This window comes from Athene noctua, chromosome 3 (genome assembly GCF_965140245.1).
Source record: "Athene noctua chromosome 3, bAthNoc1.hap1.1, whole genome shotgun sequence".
NCBI lineage: Eukaryota > Metazoa > Chordata > Aves > Strigiformes > Strigidae > Athene > Athene noctua.
The window spans coordinates 62483015-62501997 of record NC_134039.1 but is presented as its reverse complement, the minus strand read 5'-3'; positions in this window follow the sequence as shown (position 1 = coordinate 62501997).

The following is an 18983-nucleotide window of genomic DNA, read 5'->3' as shown; positions in this document are numbered from 1 at the left end:
GTACCTCAGGTCTGTAGGAGGTTGTTGTGACCAGAAGGACATGCTCACCAGACTTCCACCAACTACTTCTAGACCCAGAAGTAATTTTTGTCTATAGTAAGTGTCAGCTGTAGGATGAAACAATGAGGTGGACTAAAAGAGGGGCTGACAACATGCTCGAGTACAATCATTCACTGATGGATACAGATTGCCTCTAGCAGCTGCCACTTGGCTTCTCTGGGATGGACTTGCCTCTAGTTTGAGGCATATTGCTGCTTTTGATAATGACACTGTTAAATAGACTTAACACGGTTCCAGTATGAAACAGTGTACTGGAGATCCTTTTGAAAAAGGAGGCTCAGGACAGTGCAAATATGGCAAATCCCGTGTCTTTGGACACATCCTTGAAGATCAGAAGCTGGAGGGCATCTGAATTCACCCTCTCCAGCTAAATCAATCTTTCTCAGAGCTGAGGTCATGCACATCAAGGCTCCTCAGCCACGGACCTTTTCCTGATGTGCAAATGTTTCTCCCTACTTTTGGCAACTCCTATTCACACCATGGTGACACAACATAAGAGGTCATGTAGAGCCCCAGAAGCAACAGACAGCAATGGAGCACTGTTCTGAGCGAGAAAACACCACCAGCCTTTTTGGGACTTACTTCTATAAACCAAGAGAAGAATGATTTAAATACCTTTGCAGCATCACATGCATGAAAACAGAAATATTTTGTCACTGTGAACTACACCTTTTACATGAACTGTTCCTTAAGATCCTCATAAAACTTGTACCATGGGTACATGGAGCAAAGGTATTAGAGGTCAGGTGCTGTGTGGAAGGTGATATTATTAATTCCTGAACTGCTTTAGCACAGCACTGCTGCTGACATTCAAATACTAGCAGAAACTGAGATGCATTTGCTGTATCAAAATTGTGCAGTGAAGAAATTCTAACCTTTACCCTCAATTAATGTAACACTCTTGTCTGTCACAATTTCCTGAGAAGCAAGATTACTTTGCCACTTTTACTCAAGAATGACATTTTTATTTGTATTTTATTGATACAAAATCATAGCCCTGGAGCTTTAAAGTCCCACTTAGCTCCTATATACTTTTCTGCCCTGAAGGCTGAATAAACTCTGAGTACAGATAAGTTATTCCAAAAAAAGAAGCATATAATCACTTTCAGATCATGAAATTTTAAGGGTTCTGTGGTAAGATTTAGTGTGGCTGGTGTGAATGGAAACCTTTCTGCTGATGATGGTGTGATCCAGGCAGAATGCCAACCCTGATCTTTATCCCAGCGAGAGTTTTACCAACATGATATCAACACTGGTCTCTACATAAACCAAAGCTTTAGCAACAGTTTCATCTGTGAGTTGAAATGTGACTATTAATTTTGCCTGCAAAGCTCAGCTAGAAAGTGATATGGAATAAAAAAAAGATTTAAAATCTCCTTTTCCTATTGAATGCTCCCACACCAGAGATTAAAAGGCAGTCAGGCAGACACTTGATTAGACATTCAGCTCCAAGTCTCAGGGACCTGAGAGTCACTGATAGGATTTGCCCTTCCTTGTTCTGTGCTGTTTTATTTCCAGATATCTCTACCATCTTGGCTGTGCTGAATCAGATGGACCTCTTCTAGCTGATGGGAGAGGAACAAGCTGCAGGGGGAAAAGTAGGATGGAAACCAGTTAAAACAGCAGTAAAAAAGGTTTACTGATTATCACCATAAAAATACCAATCAGAAACTGGTTAGCACTTAACAGTCCTAACCAAGACACAAATAACTGTTAATGAAAAAGAGGAAAAAAGTATTATCTGGCGTCTCCCTGAATTAAGGGGACACTTGCCCTCAGTATAAAATATTAACAAGTATTAATATTATAATAAATTGTTATCTGGGTGGTGATCAAAATGCATTTTAGACAAGCAGACTGAGTTGATATAAACTCGTCAAATCTGTTATCACAGAGGGTTCTTGCAATGTTGCTAAATACTTCCATCAAATTCAAGCCTACCTTTTTTTCTGAAGTCTCAACAACCTTATGAATGTTACTGCTCATCTTATTTGTACTGCTTTCAAGACACAAAGTTTTGCTTATTGTCCATCAGCTGAGAGCTTTTTATCCAACATTGAGAATCCTAAACCCACAAAATGAAGGAAGTCCCACATCATCCAATTTATAATATTTATTTTCAGATACAGTAATTTTGAGCACAAAATCCCACAATGGTCTGCATTATCCCTGAGGGCCTTCTCACTTGCCATGAGCTATTTCAGTCATTAAGACTAGGTCTTAGTTTTGGATTTAGTATGAGAATAAAGTTGATAACACACTGATGGTTTTAGTTGTGGCTAAGTAGTGTTTATACTAACTCAAGAACTTTTCAGCTTCTCATGCCCTGAGAGAAACAAGGCTGGAGGGGCACAAGAGGCTGGGAGGGGAAACAGTCAGGACAGGCGACCCAAACTGGCCAAAGAAATATTCCATACCACATGATGTCATGTCCAGTATATAAACCAGGCAGAGTTGGCCAGGAGCCGCAGATCTCTGCTGTGGGACTGGCTGAGCATTGGTCAGCAGGTGGTGAACAGCTGCACTGTGCATCACTTGCCTTTCTTGGATTTTATTCCACTCTCTTTTTGTTATCTTCCTTTTCATTACTATTATTATTATTATGTTTTATTTTTATTTTCATTATTAAATTCTTCTTATCTCAACCCACATTTTACTTGTTTTCGATAATCTCCTCCATATCACCGGCAGGGGGAGGGGGGAGAAGTGAGTGAGCAGCTGTGTGATGCTTAGTTGCTGGCTGGTGTTAAACCATGACAGGAGTTTAGATGAGATGACATTGAGAGATCCCTTCTAAACAAAATGGTTTATGATTCGGTGATATTATGAACTGTGAAAATCCATCTGAAGTTCATAATAGTACCTTTTGACTCAACACTGTATCCATGGATAGTGTAAACTCTGAAATGTATATGCTAGCAATCTACCTATAGTAATTAAATCAGTTACAATAGAAATCAAACAAAGTATCTGTGTAGTCTTTGTCTAAATCACATGGGCCAAATGCAACTGGTGGTAAGCAGCTTTAAACCCACTGAGGCCACCAAAATTGTATCTGATAAAATTTGTGGGAGTAATATAAATTTATGCAGGATTTTGGTAGTCTCTCAGTATTGTACAGAGTTGAGCTTTGACTTTTTAAAATTAAATGATAAAAATCTTCCACTCATTCTGATTTTCCACTGTATTATGGTCAGGGGCTCTCTCTCACTCATTTTTATGCTCTGTTCTCCATCACCTCTTTACAGCTCCCTGAATTTCAGCTGGTTCTCCCATTTCTAACATTTGATATATTTTCTCATAATAATCTATCTCTGAAATAGACTCCTTGCTAGAGGCTATCTTGACGCCTTAACCTTTTGCAAGTCAGTATAATTATCTAGTCTTCCATAGCTACCTTTTTGTATTTCTAGAAAAAATACCAGTAATGAAAACAAATTTATGCTATAACAGTCTCAAAACCATATTGTCTTTTAATCCTAGGTTTTGTATATTCTGGCAGTAGATTTTTCAAAACCTAAATGAGGTCTTAGAAGTAGACTTCTGGCTTGTTTGAACATAGGTTCATTTAGACAGTTTGCTGTGATGTTAAGACCTGACTCCCTGAAAAGGGTGAAAATTCATGGTTAAAAGTGGGGTACAGCTGGGCACAAGTGGGGTTTATACTGGTTTGTGCCCATAGACTGAAGTCTGGAGAAATGAATCAAAAGTATTAACAGGATGAAGTTCAATTTATGTCTTCCCCTGAAACTATTCTTCTAACTCCCCTAGCTCTCTGCTCCTTCTCCTTGTGCCAAATCAACCATTCACAGAGACATGCTAAAAATCAGGTTATTAAAGTAATTTGGGTTAACTCCTCCTGCATCCTACAAATATTTTTTTAGAATTTTCACAGCATTAATCACTCTGTTTCCAGTGGGATTTACTGCTTATATAAAGATGCATAAAATAGTATTCTTCAAACACACCTTCCAGAAGCTCTGTCATACCATGAGTCTGGGATTCATTCTGATAGGGAGCAATTCCTTGCCCAAGCCTGAATCAATCATGAAAGCTGTAAACGAGTACTGAGGTAGTCACATTGGGCACAAATTCTGGGAGTCAGCTGAAATTTGTCTTTCAGTTTTTAATATCTGCAACATAAAATACTTGAGAGGAAATCAGTTCTTCAGTGATAGTTTTTGGAAGGAAGACAGAGTTAACAGCAAACTAATACATAATTTCAATAGGACTTGGGGATAAGGAGCTTGTTGGAAACCTCATTTTAGTCAGACAATTGAATGGTAAAATTTGAGAAGGACTGAGATGAAACTCTTCAAATCAGAATGTACATAGGTATCCTATTGTATTTTCTTGTGCCATTTATGCTTTCATCAGGATGTTATTAGTTTTTAAGCTGTTAAAATGTACTGCCTTTAGCCTGTCTGATAGCATATCTCAGTGTTTCATGGCAACAATTTTAAAAAAAAAAAATCTTGGTCCCCTATTCTGTCAAAATTATTCTTGGATTGAAATGTTTTCCATCAATTACTTATAACACGTAACTGCCAGAAATATTATTTAACAGAGGGAGAAAGTGTAGGTTGAAGAGACAGAAGGCAATAGGCAGGAGGAATCATTGTAGTAAGGGGATTAAAAAAGAAATTAAAACATTCTTAATGATGAGAATCGGAGAAAGAAGAGTGAGGGGAAGAAGAGATGGAGATAAGGAAGAGAATGAAAAAAAGGGAGAATGTATTGTCAGAGGTGGGTGTGGAGTTGGATATATAAATATTTAAGAAAGACAAAGGCCTGCTTTTATTACATTGCCTTTTCTTTGTATTTTCAGGACTATTTCCTACTGCTGCAGATTTCTCCTTACAGCTCCTTAAATCCTGCTGTAAAGACACAAGAAAGAAAATTCCTATACACATTTTGGTATAAAAGAGATTGGAGTAATTTCCTCACTTAAGTGTCAGCTAATTGTTAGATTAAAAAGATCACAAGGTCTCTGGCCCTTTTTAGTCATTAGGGCTACATTTATACTAGTAAAGCGAAGAGGGTAAGGGCAGGGCCACTGGCAGTGATGTATGAGTGCCCATGCCATGCAGCCACTGGCATGCTCCCGGGATCAGTTTTGGAATGTGTTAGCTACTTTCCCCAGAGGATGGCACAGGCCATGAGTGCTGCAAGAGAGGTAGAGCCACCCTGTTTTCAAGGAAGAAGTCTAGGCCTTTGAAGTTCTTTGTGTCTCTAGCCACTTGCCTTCACTGGGGAGGTGCAGCCCCTGCCCCTTTTACTTACTGGTTTAGACATAGGAGGAAGAAATACAATTTCTACTCTATGGGCCTATGGGACACCATCTGCTTAGCACTATGTCAATGAGGCTTGGACAACCGGCCCAAGCCAGAGTTGACCTAGAGTTGAATCCTGTATGTTTTATAACTGAAACCTGAGAACCCACGTATTTGGCCTTGTTAGAAACTCCCTTGGTTTCCCCTGCTGAGCCCTGGCCAGGCTTTGGGTGGAATCCAACAGGAGAACGAAACCAAAAATTCTCCACTCAAAACAAAGGTGCCAGCTATTCTGGCTTGTCGATCTCTGGTATATAAGGCTGGGCCCGTTTGCAGGGACTTTGGCAGCCTCACCTATGGGTGGCCGCACCGTGTAGGATTTCCCCCTTGCCGGGACAGGCTCTCCAAACCCTCGCTGTAACCGGGGCTGCCCAGCCACTGCGGGGCTGGATGATGGTAACGTGTGCAAGTGGTGATGTATTCTTCTTAATCACTGTTGTCTCTCTCGTGTAGTAATGATTTGATGCATGACCCTGTATTTTCCTGTGTGCTGCTTTAAGTGCACTATTCTGCTTTTTCTTACTGCATGTTTCTGTATTACACTGTTACATTGGTTATCACCAGTAAAATACACCTACTCTTTTCACTCTGGTGTCTGAGTTTAATTGGTATCCTTAATCAGCAAAACCATCAACCAGATGTTGACACCTGCATTTCCTCCTTCCCTTAGAAACCTCTATCTTGTCTGATTTTTCAAGCAAAACGCTAGATTAAAAAAAAACATGAATGTTTAGAGAAGACACTGTTTTGCCTATCTCATATCCTCTGCTCTCACATTTGTTTAATTACAAGGTTAGTTAAGAAGGATTTTAATCTGAACTCACAGGAAAGAGAAGACAGAATGGACATACATGCTGCTGGGAAACACATTTCACCAGGTGTCTGAGATGTCATGCCTTTGTCTAAATTTGTTATGTCTAAAATGAACACATATTCCTTTAGGAAATGGCTATTATTACTACTTGCTTCCTCAAACACACCTGCTAGTTTCCGTAACCCTTTTCCCTGGGGAGGTTGTTTTCCTTGCCTTAAGTTACTCAGTAGAGGCAAAACAATGGTACTTCATCTGCATCAGCATGAAACCAGTGTACTTAGCTTAAACCTTCATTGAGCCCACAGATCTTCCTCAAGTATGTGCAAAGTATCTTGAGATTCATGGATTTTAGTCACAATAAAAATAACATGTTAATAAATAAAAATGCAGGTCTGTTTGGGGGTAGGAAACTATGATGTCAAGCTTAAAATGCTGTTTCTTTGCATTTACTCTACTACCCCAAAGTGCACTACATTTCAGTTAACAGATCGTAATAAGTAGCTGCTGGAGAGATGTCTTCAAGTGTTTCTGTCAGCAAAACCTTTACGATCATGTCTGATCATGGCCTTTGAAAATCTGCTGTTGTAGATCTCTAGGAAATTCCTTTCAGTGTAGGTTCATCTGATACTGTCTATGACTTGCAGCATTTCAGGCAGCAAACAAGGCAACATGTATGGGTAAAAAGTATAACTAGAGAGGACCCCTCCCCAAGAATAAATTATTACGGTGCCTCCCCATTTCCATTACTTTTTCTCACAGCTACCAAAGTTGGTGGCTAATATTCTCCCAAAAAAAGAATTTCTCCAAAATTTTCTTTAATATTTTCCCCCAAAATTGAATTGAAAACATCTTTTTTTCAGCAGCTCATAATTGCTGAGACCTGTGTGGACAGTGACAAATACCAGTGTATGCCTAACATTATGGTCCATCTCGTCATTGATATTCTTTCCTTTATCTTACCTGATGCTGTTTCTAATTCTCATGAATCTCAACTCAGTACAAAATACTGAATTCTGGCTATGTCCCTTTGACATTCAGAGTAAGACTTCAATTAAAAGTAGAAAGAATCATCAGGAAAGAAGCAGAATCTATTCTGATATTGCATGCATTGAAGATACTAACATTAAACTGATGAAAAAGTAAGGTTGTCACTGAATTTGTTAGTATATTTGAAACAGAACCTACTTGCAGGGTGTCTTCACTGACATTTGACAGGGCACCTATATAATCAAAATATGTATTGAGGAAAAATGGACATAAAAAGAGTCTTTAAAGTGGTTATTTTATGTGTCCAAAACTGTTTTGGCAACCAAGATTTCAAGACATCCAATGATTTGGTTTTCAGTTGTACTTAAACTCCTATTTTTTTTCTGGAAAGGTTTTCTCTTTGATTCCTGATCTGGAAATATTAGCTCCAAATGGAAAGATGAGTGCGTCACACTGTGCCCTGGGAAGGTTTTTGTGATGGTCATCATTTACCTAGCATTAAGCAGCCACTTTGCTCACATGCAGTAAAAACCTTGTATTTTGTCTCTTCAAGGGAACTAAATGAGAGCTTTAATCCTCTTCTGCTTTAGTGCAATGGTGGTAGTTATTTATAGAATCTCTCTGGTGATGGGTGGGCATTGCAGATGGTTCTGTCTCACCACACAGCTAAATTAAGTAATTTGTTTCCAAAGGGGAGGTTTATTTATTGACCTCAACAAAGTTAATCTTGCTTTTGCCTAGAGCTCAACACACAAGTATAATCCAGCAGGTTCATTTCACTTACTCTATGATTTTTCTATCTATAAATGCCTTGGTTTGTTTCTTTTCACATCCTTTATGTTTTAATGTACCTCTCCTTTCAGACCTCACCACTTTAGGCATACCTTCTGGTGTCATTTTCTGTGAGGGTTTCGATTTAGCCAGCTGCTTGGGAGCCTGTGCTCAGCCATAAAAATGGTGTGAAGTCAAAAACCTGTGAAAGTCACCAAAATAGCCTCGCAGCTGACCATCTGAACTACCAGAAGTGCTACCTTCTTTGAGAAAATAAATTGCACTAAATGGCACAAAAGAGCCTGTTGCATTGAAACGCAGGGTTGAGGCAGCCCTGCTGCTGCTGCCGCCCTCCAGCAGTGCCCTCTCCTACTGGCCACCCTGCTGGCTCCTGCCTTCACACTGGCAGTGGGGTGGCCAAGAACCTGAGATGTCCCCTTGTCCCCTGACCTGGGGCAGGCTACAGTGCATCAGAAGAGATGCACTAAACCCCGCCTCCCCACGGAGATGAAACCCCGTGTTTTTGCTTTTCTGTCACTAAAAAAGGTGGTGTGATTTGGGTGTTGCCGCTGAACCACGGTCACTTTTGTGATGAAACACTTCTGAACACTACTGCAAGGTGACATTGTGGCAGACAGGCTTTCTCCTGCCCTGCCAAGGCAGGCAAATCTGACCTTTCTCATAGCTTCAGGATCCTGATCAATGTTATGGTGTTCGTGGCACCACCCTGCACACTCCTATGGTTTCTCTTCCTTAGCCTGTTATCTCTAGGAACAGAAAAAATACAGATGGTTCCCGAGACCCTATCCAGAACAGCACAGTCTCTTATCATACAACATCATGAGCTAAAATCCATACACAAAGGCAATTAAAGAAGGAAATAAACTCCCCATACTCTACTGAAATTCCTCACAGTATGTATCCCTTACCACCAAGCTACAGGTAAATCACCTGGTGGACTGACTGTAATTTTTTTGTATCAAATCTCAGGAAACTCTGTACGACAGCATTTCATGTGAAGTGAATATGCCCTGATGAAGCAGCAGGGCCTCACTGATGGCAGGTGCTTGTATGGTCTTGATGTGACCATGACAGCTTCACAAACCAAGATAATGTCGTTTGCAATCAGCTGCTTCTAGAGTGAACATGAAAGTGAATTTCTTAGCTCAACAGAACTACCAGAAGTGCCACCTTCTTTGAGAAAATAGATTTCACAAAAAACTTTATTGCAGACTAACCTGAAGCTGTGAGATGTACCTATACCATACAGACACTTTAGCCCCTCATCCAGTCTACTAACCAAATATTGCAGTTATTTAGTGCCTGGAGAAATTTCTATAGGCAATCTTCCAGTCCACATCTACATATATATATTTAAGATATTTCTGCTTTTTTTCTCTCTTTTTCCTTTTGCAGAAATATTTGTACCAAAGATGCTAAATTCTGTAATCTGGCCTTACATATTGAACTCTTTCTTTTACCTCTGTAATAGTTTGTCAGGTCTTTTGTCCCTATAAGAATTAATTAATAGCAGCATTACTTTTTATATTTCGTGGTAATTATGTGACACACTGGGCAAAAGTAAGACTGAAGAAATTTCAGCTCAAGAATTCTTTATATTGTCAGTAAGCAACTTGTGCCTGCCCAATCCATTACATTTTTCCAAAAACCAGGAAGATTCTAGCACATAGAATAAGATTCACCTGCCTATTTCAGGAAGAGAAAAGTTACTTTATGAAGGTGCCTGTTTCTCTCCTTTGGTTGCAAAAAGAACCTTTACCACCTTTCTCAAACACTTAACTTCCAGAAGACTAAACTAAAGCAGAAAAATCTATTCTTAAGAGCAGAACAGCTCAGCTATTCCATGAGCCAAGAGGAATTCCATGTGTGTGCTTACACAGAAGCACACACCTTTTGTATTTTTCTACATTTTAGTTCTGTATTTTACCTGGCAGCTGATACACTTCAAAAACAAAAATGCAGAATAGTTTTCAGTTGTTGAAAATAAACATTCTCAGTCTTTGGACTGTCAATGGTAATAGTAGTACTGTATATAGGAAATATACCTGTTTTTTCAAATTTTAAATTATCTGATCACTGTATTGCTATGGAAGACATCTGTGTGATCAGATGTGCTTTAGGTAACATACAGCAGACAATCTCCATTGCATCTATTGTCTAAGGTTAGTCACTAATTTTTGAGCTAATTCCTAACAGTCTTCATACCTTTGATTAGTTTCTTAAAAAAGAACATTATAAACGATTTGGGTAATTATAAAATCATAATATAGTTTAGATAATATAGATCTTTGAATGTTTTGTTGATTTAGTGGCTTGATACTGCCATACTAGATTGATGTACTACTAGAACTCTATGCTACATTAATAAATCATAATTTCAGATCAGTTTCTACTTAAAAATTATTTCTATTAGTTCTATACCAAGGGCCATAATTTTTTCAGGTACACAGGAACAGTTAGTTCCTACTGAGTATACAGGAGGTTCCTCACATGCCGGAAATGCATTGTGGCCAATGAAAAAGAGGAGGGTTTCTGAGTCTACATGTTTTATTATATTAAACAGAGCTTTTTCAGTTCTGAAGATCATATTTCCTCAAGATGAAGACCACCCTGACCTCCTATGCAATAGCATAGACATTTTTGGCCAGAGAAAAAATGTATCAATGCTCTATTTCACATACTAATTTTAGTCATAGTCAAGCTGCCATATAAAACACTGTGACAATCAACATCACTTGTGCTGTGATTGTTTAAGTGGAATCCATTTAATACTGCCAGTCATTTTTAGTCATGGTCTAGCTACTGTAGTAAAAATTCCCTGAAAAGTGAAATGTTGCTTCAATCATGTGTAATCAGCATAATTTTTTCTTATAAATTTTGGATACCCATAGAAGATTACTTGAGAACAGTATGTCTATACTTGAAGATTTTTTAGGTTTTGTAGATTAATTAGGTGCAGAAATATGTTGGAAGATGACAAGTAAAATATTTCAGAGGAAAACGTAAATTCTAGCATTGTCAATCAGCCACATATGCATTTCAGCTGCTTTTCCTAATGACATTCACTACTCAGAACTAACATTAAATGTGTCCATAGCCTGCAAAATGAGGTAATCCTAACCCCTTTCTTCCAAATGACAGAGTGAGGTTTGTTGTTGGCTTCAGCAGCAGTAAGCAGGAGCCTGGGAAGAGCAGCATTTGCTTGGAGCTTCAGCCACAGAAGTGTGGTCTGATGCTCAAAGACTTGGTGTCAACTTTTGCCAGTAAATGAAATCCCTGGATGGGGTATAATGATACAGGGCAATTGTCTTGCGGGAATTACCCAACCTTTCATACAGTCTGGTCTCTAAGGATTTTGATGTTGCTCCACAATTCCACAAAGGCCATTTTTTGTTCACCATTAAAAGTGTTGTGCTTGAACAGAAGTACTTCAGCTCAGATGTGGACATCTTTGAGCAGGGACCTTGCACAGTGACAGAGACTCTCCCACTATCTGTTTATTGCTATTTGTTCCAATCCTCATGGGAAGGATTTTTCTGCTGAAAAGAAAAAGAAGGAAGCCAGGTTCATCCAGGGTAAGAGATGTGATTCCCACATTTTCTGAGGAATATAAGGATAAGTAGACTGTGCCTGGAAGGCATTAATTAAATTCCTGTGGTAGGTGCCACGGTTTTACTGAGTGCTTTGTTCTCTATTTATTTATTTATTTGTTCTAAGTTTCTATTTAAGCCTCAAACACTTCTTCTACAATCCTCTTGTGTATAATTACATATTAATGGATAATTCCACTGCAAAATCCTGGTCCTGTGGATTTCACTCACAAAAATTAGGTCAATTGCCTTTATTGCCAGAAAGGCCAGTTAAAACAGTCTGAGCCCTGAGCCTCTGGACTGCCTTTAGATATGCTTTTAACATCTCAAAATGTATACTACTTTCTATGTTCACCAGCATTAAGTAATAACTGATGGTAAACCAAGTTTTGCTATTCTTGTGAGACAAAAGGGACACCCAGCAATCTGGTACGTACTCAGACCTGCACATCAGGGCTGCCAGAGCTCTTTGTCAGCAGATGCTTACAGAAGAAAACTTGAGAAAGTGGAGGCAAGAGATAAATTGCAGGATTTTCAATGGGATTTGCACCTTCTTACACTGGATTTGATATCTATTACTTTGTATAACCACAATAAAAACTTGTTCACACAAGCTTTAGAGTATAAATGAGTTCCCAGAAGTGAAAGAAAGCAACAATACCGGTTATTTAAATACGCTTCTGCTCAATTTTTCTTTAAAGACTGAAAAATATGAAACACTACCAGATTACTCACATATTCATCAAGATTTTTACTTATCTGATGACTGTAAGGCTTTAATTTAAAAACAAGACAAAAAAGGCTCAGCTTGCCTTTTTTTTTTTTTTTTTTTTTTGACAGGCATTACAGAATTATTTCAAAATATGACTTCCTGGTAGGAAGTCTACATCAACAATGTAGTAGATAAAAAGATGTAGCATTCTTGACTGTTTCCATGTCTGTTATTTACAGATATGATATTTATACACTCTATCTATAACAAACATCGTGAAATGGAACTGTCTTCAATAATAAGCAAATCAAAATCATATTAGGTTGTTATGGAAACTTACATACACAATCCTCTACACCTAAAAATTAATATGTGCTTTATCTATCTTCCCTCCAACATCAACATTTACTGGGGACATTAAAAGATTATGTCTCCATAATCCATAGCAAACAATTTTCCTGCAAGCCCCCTCCACCGTCAGATGCACTGTAATCCTTCTTTGACTCTATCAAATATAATCCTACTTCTGCATCAGATATCAAACACAGCTGCTGCTGCTGCTGTTGCTGCTGCTGCTAGGACACAGATTCCTTCCCCCACCCACTCCGTGTCTAACATGAAGAAACCTTTCAGCTGTGGCACAGGTTAAATCTGCAGCCCACATTGCATATCTATCAGTTGGAGCAGCTCCAAGCAAAACAGATGAAGGTGCTAACATGTTCATTCTTATTTTAATAAACCAGAGGTAGGTTCCTCTGTTAGTACTATTACAAACTACCTGGTTTTCCCTTGTGCAGAGGAATCCATGTCTTACTGTACTATTTGTGTTTTGGATTTTCTTCTCTTGCTATAAGTTATAGTAAAGAGTGCATGATTGAAAACATATGCTCTACTGTAATTTAATATGAGGGGTTTGTTGTCATTCACAAACCACTCAAGTTGAATTCACTACATTAGCAGGTCATCAAAACTCCCTACATTGCATTACCATCCAATATTCAATTTTATATCTTGAGTTATTCTTTATTAAAATATGAAGTGAATCACTGCACAGCAGGTACCTTGCCAGGCAAAAAGTTATTAAATCAAATGCAGGAGACATAAGTTTGGCTGAAACACAGTACTAGTGGTTGCCTCATTTCTGCTCTGATTAGTGGCAAGGTTTGTCAGAACACCTGTCTTAGCTTCTCCTGTGAGTTACAGCCCAAAATGCTCTCAGCTGCTCAGTAGGATTTATAAAGATATCTGCTTTTAGAAGACATCTGACTTCTTTTTTTGGTTGTGGGTTTTTTTGGTTTTTTTTTTTTTTGCCTTGGCACCACCTGCAAGAATCCTGTGCTGTATTAAATTCTATGTACAGAAATGGCAGCCACCTTCAGTGCTGTCAAAAAGAATCCATTAAATATTCCACCTCTGACTCAATACATGGTTATAATCAAGGAGCTTCTTATTATTCAGCTCCTAGGAATTTTAAATGAGGGCCCCGTTAGGTGCTCTGCCTGCTAGATTTCTTCCTGCTAAAGAAAGATTGCATGGAGTGTTTTTCTTTCTCAGGATTACATTATCCAGAACTTGACATCATTTAAACAAGTTGCTCTAATCAGAACAACCATTTCTGTCCTTACATTGTATCTGTGCCTCTTGACTTGAGACATTGCAGGCTGGAAAGTGCCTCATGCTTTACTAGTGGGCCTTGTGAATACTGAAAACCAGTCATTCAGTATTGCCGGCATGTATCATGTATAACAAACACTAACTGTTTGGAAGAAAACCATGAACGGCTCAACAGTAGACAGACAAACGCAACATGACAGCAGTAGGAGGATCTCTTTCTGTCCCTTGAAGTCAAAGGAGATTCATCAGTGAGAAATCCATGTTAGGAAAGGGAGCAAAAAGGAACCAGAGGGGTTTCTGAGACAGAGAGACTCAGCCAAACTATGAAAACCTCTACATGAAGTAGAAATGGGAAGACTGCTGTGAAGAGCAGGGACTGAATACAGAGAAGACTCAGAAGTAATGGAAACAGAGAGAATACAAGTTCTGATCATGGCTGGGCAGAGGTCTGTTCAGCAATGAATGGTATGATAGAAGGACTAGGCTTGATTGTTCACTCTCTTTTCCAGTATAGCAGCTAGGTGATATCAAGGGAACTGTGAAGAGGTAAGCTCTAAACAAAAAAAAAGAAGTTTTTTCTCATGTGGTGTAGTTAAGCTGTAAACCTGCTTGCTTAAGGATGTGGGTATTAAAAGTTTGTATTGCTTCAAGGGAAGGCTTGATAGGTTTCTGGAGAACAAATAATCTGTGTTAAAAAGAATATAGATAATACATCTTAGAAATCATCTGAGTCTGGTTAGATATCAGAGAGTGCTTGGGGAACATATTGCATAGCTCATCCTCCTCTTATAGTCTTTCCTAGGCATCCACTTTTGTCCAGTATCAGCGGCAGGATACTGGATTTATAAGAACCTTTAGTCTGGTCCAACAGAGCCACTGCCATATTCTGAGTAAGAATGTCATGGATATTTACCATGTATTTCAGAAAACAAGCAAGAAACAGACTAATGAAATTTAATCTCAAACAATGGACTATGGGTCCAATTTAAGGTTTGCTTAGCCGACATGCCAGTCACTGCAGAAAGCAATCGAACTCAATATGGTTGAGGGTAATGAGTTGTCTTCTGAAATCACTTCTGATGTGCTTACTGCTTCATGAACCACTGAAAAAACCCTACATCATGCAAGTGATAGGAGGCTTATCTCAGCAGATGTGATTGGCTGTGACAGGTTGAAAGTTAATTAGAAAGCTTAACTGGATTTGATAAATATCTGAGTTTCACCAGATGTTAATCCTGATGAAACACTGATGCATAAACCAAGAGTAGTACCAAGTCACACAGATGAAAGGACAATTACAACCCACAACTGCACATGCATTCTCAGCAACCTTCTTTATTTAACAAACTCACTTGAGGACACTGATTGTCTCAGATGCTCATGGGTGTTCAAGAGAACTGCAGATTAAATAGGGCTGCCTCAGTGCTTGTTTCCAATCTCCTTGGAGACCATCACCTATGACAGGAGAATGAGCCACATTTGCATTCCTGACTAGTGTGACACACTTGTATAAAGCTGATACCCGTGTCACACTGTACAGGGCACACCCTGAAGTCACAGAAAGGCAACACAGAGATGCTGCTGTACTATCACAACGCTAAACCACCACCAAGGAACCTGGGCACTGAAGCTACCATGGTATCATGGTCCCCATAAAAGCCTTGTGCCATGCTTTGCACTGTCCATTCTGCTCTTTTCAGTAGCTTTCTCTGTCCGGGAAGGAAGTGCAGAGATGTCATGAATGAGCTATGGGCAGAGCACCCTGGGCTGCAGGGAGGTAAGGAGGGAGGAGAGCCTCCCTTATTACAGAAGGCTGGAGGAGAAGCAGTTCCAACACCTTCCTCTGCATCAGGAGATTCCCCAGAGGGAGCTTGCATCATCAGGGAGGTTAGAAGGTCTCCCCATTCACAGCTCCCCAAAATCCTGCTGGGTCCTTTCTCCAAAAAACTTTAACATTTCTATTGTACTTGGCAGTAAGCATGATCCTCTTTGGTATCGTGTGCTGTGACAGAGCCTGATGATACTGCCTGTCACAACTGCAGGTACATTTTGTCACTGATCGCGTTTTAGGAATGAAGCTGAAACAGTCTGCTCTCCCATCCCTTCCCCTCCTCCTGAGTCAGAGACATTGCATTTGCTTCAAAGGTCATGAAAGAACAGTCAATCTTTCTGAAAGCTTGATCTAGATTTTTGATAGCTTTACAGGTCAAGACAGACCCTTTGACACTGATAGAGGACTGGAACCATCTGATTTCCATACTGCTGCTGGGCTGCACTGTCTTGAGGCTGTACAATTCAGGCACGAAATTTTATTTCCATTTCCACTTGGTTTTCAAGATCAGCTGGGAATTGCAATAATTTAGCACACATTGAAATCAGAAGGACCACATCTGAGAGCAAGGAATACAATCCCTTCACATCAGAGATAAAAGAATCTCTTTTAAGTCACGGTTGTTGTCTTGGAAGCTAGAAATAGAAAGTCATCAGGGTTGGGGTTTTTTTGTCCTGTTGTCATAGGGAAGGTCTGCCAAATGATCTGAAATGTTTCTCCTATATACTTTGGGACTCTGAGCCCCAATTTATCTAATACTCAGCTAGTCTCAGCATGTGATGCTGTGGATGAAATTTAGGTCTACAACATGAATAATTATCCTAAATCATAAAACACACCTCTGTCAAAAACTCATTGCTCAAAACGCATAGCTCCAAAGGCAAAATGGGAGTGATGATGATGTATAAATTTTTACAAAAAAAACCTCAGTGCAACGTGCTTTGTGTTAATCTTGAACATTGACTTGGGCTGTGGCTCTGCTTTTCTCCTGAGTTCATCTGACAGATGAAAGATGCATAAACATCTGCTAAATTCCTCCTTCTCTCACAGTTTGTCTTCTTCAGTGCTCTGGCCCTGGCCCATCAGTGATGTTTAGGTGATCCAGGGGGAAATTGGTGGTCTTTCCAGCAAGTTTTCTATATTAAGGAGTCCTCTCTCCCATGCAGTATTTAGGAAATGAGTTCCTCTTCACTGCCACATTTAAGCAGGCTGGGCTGAAATACAGTTTCACCATAATAGTGGAAGTAAGTTCTTGCTTGTACATTTATTTTTTTTCTTTCCAAAATCTGTATAGTTTGCACAGATTTTATAGCGGGTGTTCCTACACAAAGGGGTTCAGACACCACCAAATGCTTCTCCTGCCCTGCAGAAGTCAGATATTCAAGCAGCTGTAGGATGGTGCTGAGCCAGGTTAGATCAGCTCAGCTCACAGGCATTCAGGCAGGAGCACCATCAGTTCTGAGCAGAGGCAGAGCAAACCTGCACCCACCATCCAGACAGACCCACTTTTAGCATTTTTTATCAGTCTTCCAAAAACCAGTTTTCTATTTGCCTAGTACGCCCACTTGAGTTCAGCTGCACTCTGGATTTGGACTGTGTGCACTGTTGAGACAGGAATTCATGCTTCATATGTGCTTTATTCTCAATCAGTAAAGGATTATTTACCTGTAACTAAGGCCTGAGAGTAATACTAATAATATTTCAGAAATCATCTCATTCAAATTCAGACACCATAACATTACAGTTTAAACTGGTCAACAAACAGTTTTCATATTCTGAAAAAATAAAAGTTGAAATAAATTTCTTTTTCCCATACTAGAATTAAGGATTTTCGGTAATTCACAAGAAAATCCAGAGAAAGAGAGAGCAGTATATAGCAAATCCAGCCATTATATGTTTTAAAGGTAGGCCTTGAACACAACCTGTGAATGTCACCAATAAAGGCTGTAACCTCAGGGTTATTCTGGGGTTGAATGTGGAAGGTAAATTCCTTACCTATGGTTTGGACCTTAAAAGTTTCTCCGATGAGTTTTTCTTCAGCTAATTTTTTTAACAAACCATGCTTTTCCAAGGTTCTGTGAAAACAAAGCAATACATAGATGCTACAGGGTAGAAAAGGAGATGGGGGAAAAATCAGGAACTCAGGAAAGATGCAGGGCCAGAATTGCAGGACACAAAGTGAGGAGGTCATTGCTGTCTTCTGCTTTATCAGGTCACCAAGCATATATATCACTAGCTTGCATTTTAGATAATTCATATCTGGCAGGTTTAGTAACTTCAATTGATTTTTGCATTTACTTTAAATTGGATTCACCACTTTTTCCGTCTTTTAGGAAGACTGCTGTAATTACTGCCTTATTTTCCGATCAGAAGTGTCTGCATTTCAGAGTTCAATATGCTGCAGTCTAGAAGCAAATCTGACCAATATAGATCTGTGATTTCTGAAATTATCCATTCACAACAGAATTTAAAGAGTTATGGATATTTAAAAATTATTATATGATATATTCATATCCTATAATTATTTTTTTATTATAGGATATATTCATAATACGTATATAATACTGTGAAAACAGCCACATTTCAATTCCAGCCAAGCATCACTAGATGGCACTAAGAGCACCAGCAATTCTTGGTCACAGGCTGCAGTTGTTAAACCAAATGCCTTAGGCTTCATCGTGTCAATGATTCATTAAGATTTATAAGAATTTTTTACTGAAAGCAAAGCAGTTTTGAACACCCGTTTATCATACCATGTCGCATGTCCACTTCTGATGGATACTGATTTCTAATTTTCTCAAATATCAATACAGTAAATAAATAATTCATACCTTGAAAGGAAGTGTATCATCCTTGCACTTATTGAAAGCTGTCTGTAGTTTTCAAGTGCATCCCTTGGATTCTTTGTTTTTAAACTTGTTTTATAATTGTGGTATGTAGTATCATGGTAGTTTGATTAATAGGATAGTTTAACAGGGACAGGATCAAACTTAAATAGGAGCAAAGAAAATGCTGAGCACACATCTAAATGGCATCTTTCAAATCCGTTCCTGTACTCAGTGTGTCAGATGCCAAGGGCCCAGCAAAGGGACTGATCAGAAGCCAGGTCCAGCATTTTATCTAAAATCCATCCATATGCAGGCAGCAAAGGAGATGATGTGACCTTTTTTATCTGACTACTGAAGTTTTTATCTTAATCTTTCCATAGTTGTAGAGTTCAGAGAAACTGAAACTAAGTCACAGGCTATTT